General features: G+C 41.4%; 1 long non-coding RNA gene across 1 annotated transcript; it reads right to left on the bottom strand.

Moving 5' to 3' along the window:
- Positions 1-598: 598 nt before the first annotated feature.
- Positions 599-3,429, bottom strand: LOC309328716. Its single transcript, XR_014150844.1, has 2 exons — positions 3,391-3,429; positions 599-2,905 (listed from the first exon to the last, which is right to left on the bottom strand). It is a non-coding gene; the product is annotated as an uncharacterized lncRNA (long non-coding RNA).
- Between the last annotated feature and the right edge of the window lie 2,404 nt (positions 3,430-5,833).

Below are 5,833 nucleotides of genomic sequence, written 5' to 3'. Positions count from 1 at the left end.
AGAACAGTCTCAGGTTAAGAATGGACCTCCGGAACGAATTAAGTACTTAACCTGAGGTACCACAATATAAGCAAAGCCTTGGAGTTGCTCGGTGGCTAGTGGGTGATAGTGAGGGGGGGAGAGACAGAATCCCCATTGCTCCCAGAGCCTACAAGTTGAGCAAGTTTTGCTCAGCAAACAAGGTGGGGATATTAAAAGAGCTTTTTGCACCAGGTAAGCCAAGTGGACCCAGCACAAGAAGAGCTTTCAAGCTCTGCTTGGATTTAACTTGCACAATTTCAACCTGTCTGCCTTCAATCATGTATGGTTGAAATTGCACAAATTAAATGTGTGCAAGATGAGATTGTACTGCATAACTGTATAACAGCAGAATGTGCATTATTTAATTGACAAATAGTGTGGGGCAGGGATGACACGAGGATGACACGCACCCAGCACCCCCAAAGAGTGCCTGCATCCAGCACTGACTGCTCATTATTGTGCATTATGTACGCACCTCATGAGAGCTATAAATCATGCTGGCCTCAATGCAGTTCAGCACGAGGTCCTTAAGGAGCATTCTCAATCACTGCCCTTTCCTGCGGTATAAAAACTAAACTTTTTATACTAAACTTTATTTAAAAAATTACATTTTTCATAAATGCATACACTTGAATTAGTTCTTTTGTCTTATTATTTCCACACGCAAGCTTCAAAATGTCTGGCTTGTGGGTTTCCTTTTGGCTCCACTGAAAGGCTTAGGAATGGCAGCACGTTAAGTGAAAACAGAATGTTTTTTTCATTAGTCTTATGGCTCAGGAGGCAGTAACACTTCAGCACACAGCAGCAGTTTGAAAAGTATGGAGCCAACAATCACCACAGTGTATTTGATAAACTGGGGCAGCCGCAGTTCGCAGGAAGTGCCAAGGTGGCTAAATGTGTGAACAAATTACGGATGTATACGTTCCCATAGAATCAAACTGCATATATTACAGGCCAGTCATTTTTCCTCTTGAAGGGGGGCTACAACAATCTTCCATTGTGAAAGCCAGACTTCCAAGGACTCCGTATAAGTGATTAATTTCTAAAATGTGGCACAAACCTATCTGGAAGGTACAGTATTCCTTTGGACTTTGAATCGCATGTCCCCAATTTGGGATTAGTGAGACAAATGAACTGTGCACATGTTCAAAATACCCTCTTGGTCATTTTTGCTTCACATATTGTGAAGAAGAGCCCCAATAGATTCTGTTGTGAGCCCTGGTTCAAAGTACAGTAAGCTATGGATCCTTGTCATGTATGACACATACAAAATCCTGTTCATTCCAGTTGAGGAAGTCTGTGATGAGCCTATTGGCAGCAGGTGGAGCAGAGGAAAAGAAAGAAAGAACTAGATGGAAAGAGCCTTCTGTGATCCCAAATCCTTATATGCACAGTAATAGATTAGATAGAATTCACATGCTTCTTTAATTGAAGTTATCTGAAGTGTTGCTGAACATACAATTTGTTTTCAACTTCCCTTTTCAGGAGTCTACAAGTCATACAATACATACCCTCCAACATTTTTCCAATCAAAGTAGGGAGAAATACTATTCCTTAATAATAATATCACTATTTATACCCCACCCATCTGACTGGGTTGCCCCAGCCACCCTGGGCGGCTTCCAACATACGTATTTAACAACATAACAAAACATTAAACTTTTAAAAACTTCCCATTACAAGGCTGCCTTCACATGTCTTCTAATGGCTGTAGAGTTACATATCTCTTTGGCTCATGGGTCATTGTCAGTTTGCATTTCTTAGTGCAGAAAGTATTGATCTGATGTGTAGAGATCTTTCCTATTCTACTTAATTCAAGAGGGTTCTGGAAGTTTCTGTGTGTGAAAGAACTGAGAATGCTACCTTCTGAGTTAAAGCACTATTAATATACTGTTACATGGTTATAAACATCTTGTTAGTGATTTGCAATGCAATTCTAGTCATCTCAAACACAACTATTACAATACTAGAAATTTACAGTGCTATGCAAATTACAGCTTCGACTTTCATTTATAAATGCAGCCGGTTTTTTTAAAAAATGCTGTTAGGATTTTTCTCACACTGACACCTTGGATATTGAAACCATTGTTCTGTATAATTATTATGATGGAGGAAATCTCTTTCCTCTCCCAATAAAATATAATGAAAACTGGGCAGGTGCTAGTTTCTCAATGGTTTTACCAAATTATCCACAAGGCTTGGCCTGCAAAGTATATTTCTTAGCCTGTGTTTTCTCAATGACTTATGGAAATAGTGTCCATTTTAAAGGACAGCAGGTGTTAGAACAATGAGTAGCCACCTCCTTCACATCTGTGCTACAAAAGCTGCATCAGTGTTTACAAGAAACAGGATCATAAAAAACATCCTGCCACTAGAACACACACAGTCACACACAGAGAGCTGCTATTCTTCCCCCCTTTTTTCTCACACACTGGAAGGTTTATTTATAGCCTGTCAATAAAAGCATACCTGCTTGGAAAGAGGGGGAAACGATACTCACTTCCATGGGGAAGTGATGCAGAAGCAAATGAAGGGAAGCCCTTCTCTTGACCAGTCTGTTTTCCATTCTCTTGTCAGCTCAAACCAGATTGTTAACCCTTTGGAGATGCTTTGGGATATTTGGGGAAACAATCCAGTGCAAAGTAGGCACACTTGTGAAATATGAAGCATGCACTTCACTGCCTCCCTTTCAAACCAAAGGAACTTTCAAACTTAATTTTGGCTGACCATATTTGCCAACTTAGCATGTAACAGGCAAAAACAAAAAACCACGGTTAGATTTACAAACCAAAGAGAAGAACGTCCCTTTTCAGCAAAGGGAAAATACAACTGTACTATTTTGTGAACACCAAAGGCCAAATTTAGCACACACCATCTTGGTCACCTTACCAACAAAGGTCCTTATAGTTAAAGCCATGGTTTTCCCAGTAGTGGTGTATGGAAGTGAGAGCTGGACCATAAAGAAGGCTGATCGCCGAAGAATTGATACTTTTGAATTCTGGTCCTGGAGGAGACTCTTGAGGGTCCCATGGACTGCAAGAAGATCAAACGTATCCATTCTGAAGGAAATCAGCCCTGAGTGCTCACTGGAAGGACAGATCATGAAGCTGAGGCTCCAATACTTGGGCCACCTCATGAGAAGAGAAGACTCTCTGGAAAAGACCCTGATGTTGGGAAAGATTGAGGGCACAAGAAGAAGGGGACGACAGAGGACAAGATGGTTGGACAGCGTTCTCGAAGCTACAAACATGAGTCTGACCAAACTGCGGGAGGCAGTGGAAGATAGGAGTGCCTGGTGTGCTCTGGTCCATGGGGTCACGAAGAGTCGGACACGACTAAACGACTAAACAACAACAACATCTTGGTCACCTGCAGGATAACTTCTGTTGAGACAAAAGAGACAGGAGTTGTTGTTGTTGTTGTTGTTGTTGTTGTTGTTGTTTAGTCGTTTAGTCATGTCCGACTCTTCGTGACCCCATGGACCAGAGCACGCCAGGCACTCCTGTCTTCGACAGGAGGAGTACAGCTCTTTAATTCTTGTGGACCTCTCAGTGACGTTTGAGACCAATGACCCTGGTATCCTCCTAGACAGGCTGTCTGAGTCGGGTGTCAGAGGCACAGCTTTGGAATGGTCCTGCTCCTACTTGGCTGGCCAATTCCAGAAGGTGGTGCTGAGGGACATCTGCTCAATCCTCTGGCAATTGTGCTTTGGCGTCCTGCAAGGTTCTCTCTTATCCCCCATGCTGTTAAACTTCTACATGAAGAAACTCCTGGGTGAGGTAATATGGATAAAGGAAGAGAAGTGTCAAGAGGTAAATGACAACAAGTTCTATCTTCATCTTTCATCAAAACCAGAAGAGGCAGTGGGCATTTTAAATCAGTGCCCAGGTGTGGTAATGGCTGAAAACCAATAAACTGACACTGTCTAGGTCTAGGTGTGGAGGAACACTGAAGGGGATGTTTACCCCTATTCCCTCCAGCCATTTTCTGTTCAAAACCATGCCTCCAACTGTTTTTCCACTCATCGGAAGCAGCTATGTAAGTATGTTGAGCTGGAAAATGGTAGACAGTTAAGATTCCATCTTCTACTCATTTTGTTACGTGCACGTATAAGGTCACTGGGAAATATATAAACTAAGATGCCACCATTATGGTATTACAGTTCAGACAAATATAATCTATCATGTGATTGTGGTTGGGGAGTGCAGGGAACCATTAAATATGCAAGAGGATCGGTTTCACTGGGGTTCAGGGCATGCATTTCCCCTTCTCCTTCTCTCTGATGCTCTGATGCTCTGTTCTCCCTCTCCCGATTCATGCAGCATCCCACTTTCTGCTTTCTGGTCAGCCCATTTTTCTTCCCCCTGCCCAGTCTCCCAGTTCACTTCCTCTCTTCTCCTCTTTCCTTCCTTCTTTCTGCTTAGCTGCCACACTTGAAAAGTACTTTGAGCTGAAAGAGGAAATGAGTAAGAGGATAGCTCTTCCAACTTCCTCTCAGCTTTATGTACTTCTCAAGGAGAAGGGAGCTAAGTACCCTCACCTGATAACGGAAAGGGGGTTCAGAGGCTTCATGGGCACCAGGGGGAGACCTGGAGGGCCCTAACATCAATTTTGGTTTCATCATATTTCTATGCAGGTGTAGTTTTAAAGCAACAGATATATGTAGAAAGGGTCCTTAACCAGCTGTATTCAGCAAGAAAATGTCGTGGGATAATATCCTTCAGCCATGTTTTAACCTGCATATGGTACAGAGGCAGTTCTATTTCCATTCATATTAAAAACATTAAAACTTGACAGATTGCAGGTTGCAGAAAATATTAAACATTGCACATGTTCTGGCCATCACTGCTTAGTTTCTAATTTCCTGATATTTACTTTTTACTATACTACAAAAATGACCTCTAACCTCCTAACTGGTTAAACTTTGACACTGTTCTGGTGTTGATGTATTGTGAATATATACACTGACCCTTGCAAAATGTTAAGCCAAATAGTTTTCTAAACTATCTGCTAATAAATTACTTGGCTAATAGCCAGAGGTTTAGTATTCCTTTCTTGCCTAAACATCTGGTATATGTTAAGTGCAATTTGTATTGTGTGTAAGATTTGCAACATTATCTGTTTTAGAGTGGCATCCTACATGAACATACTGGTGAAAAAAGGGAGGGGGACTCACCCTGTTTTCCCATGAAAATATTTCATAATAAAGTGTATAATGCCAAGCATAGTTTTGTTTATTACTATTTTAAAATCTACCTTAACTTGCACAAAAAACCATGATTTAGGTTTTTTACTCTGCAGTAAAACTTGTGGCATATGGCATAATATTTAATATCTGGCCAACTCCATTTTTATTATTCATGACATTTTATATTTGTCACCGTGGGGTCACTTTCCCTGTAAGTATGGAGTGGGATTCCTCCAATTAAATTTGAAGTTTATGTCTTTCAACTTTCCTCCAAAACCTTTAGGTCCACGCACTATGTGCAGCCCTGAGGAACATGCTGCTACTGTATCAAAGTCAAACAAAACAAACTACAGTACAGTACTGACCATCTTGCCTTGAATTGAGCATCACTGCAGCAGTAGGTCTTTGTAGCCAGCAGCTGTTCCCCACACCCTCAATGTTGCCCATGGACAACATTAGCTCACAGACTTCATTACAAGACAAAATGAAGTAACCAGGAAAGCTTATTAGGGAAGGTTATATGGCCTGAGGACAGTTAGGAACCTGAAATTAAAACTACCACTCATGCTGAAAAACAGACCTAAGTGCCAATCCTATCATTCCAAAAGTATAACTGCACTTGTC

The sequence above is a fragment of the Podarcis erhardii genome (assembly GCF_964252035.2).
Source record: "Podarcis erhardii genome assembly, chromosome: 1".
Lineage (NCBI taxonomy): Eukaryota > Metazoa > Chordata > Lepidosauria > Squamata > Lacertidae > Podarcis > Podarcis erhardii.
Note: the sequence above shows the minus strand (reverse complement) of the source record. Positions and strands in the feature narration are given on the sequence as shown.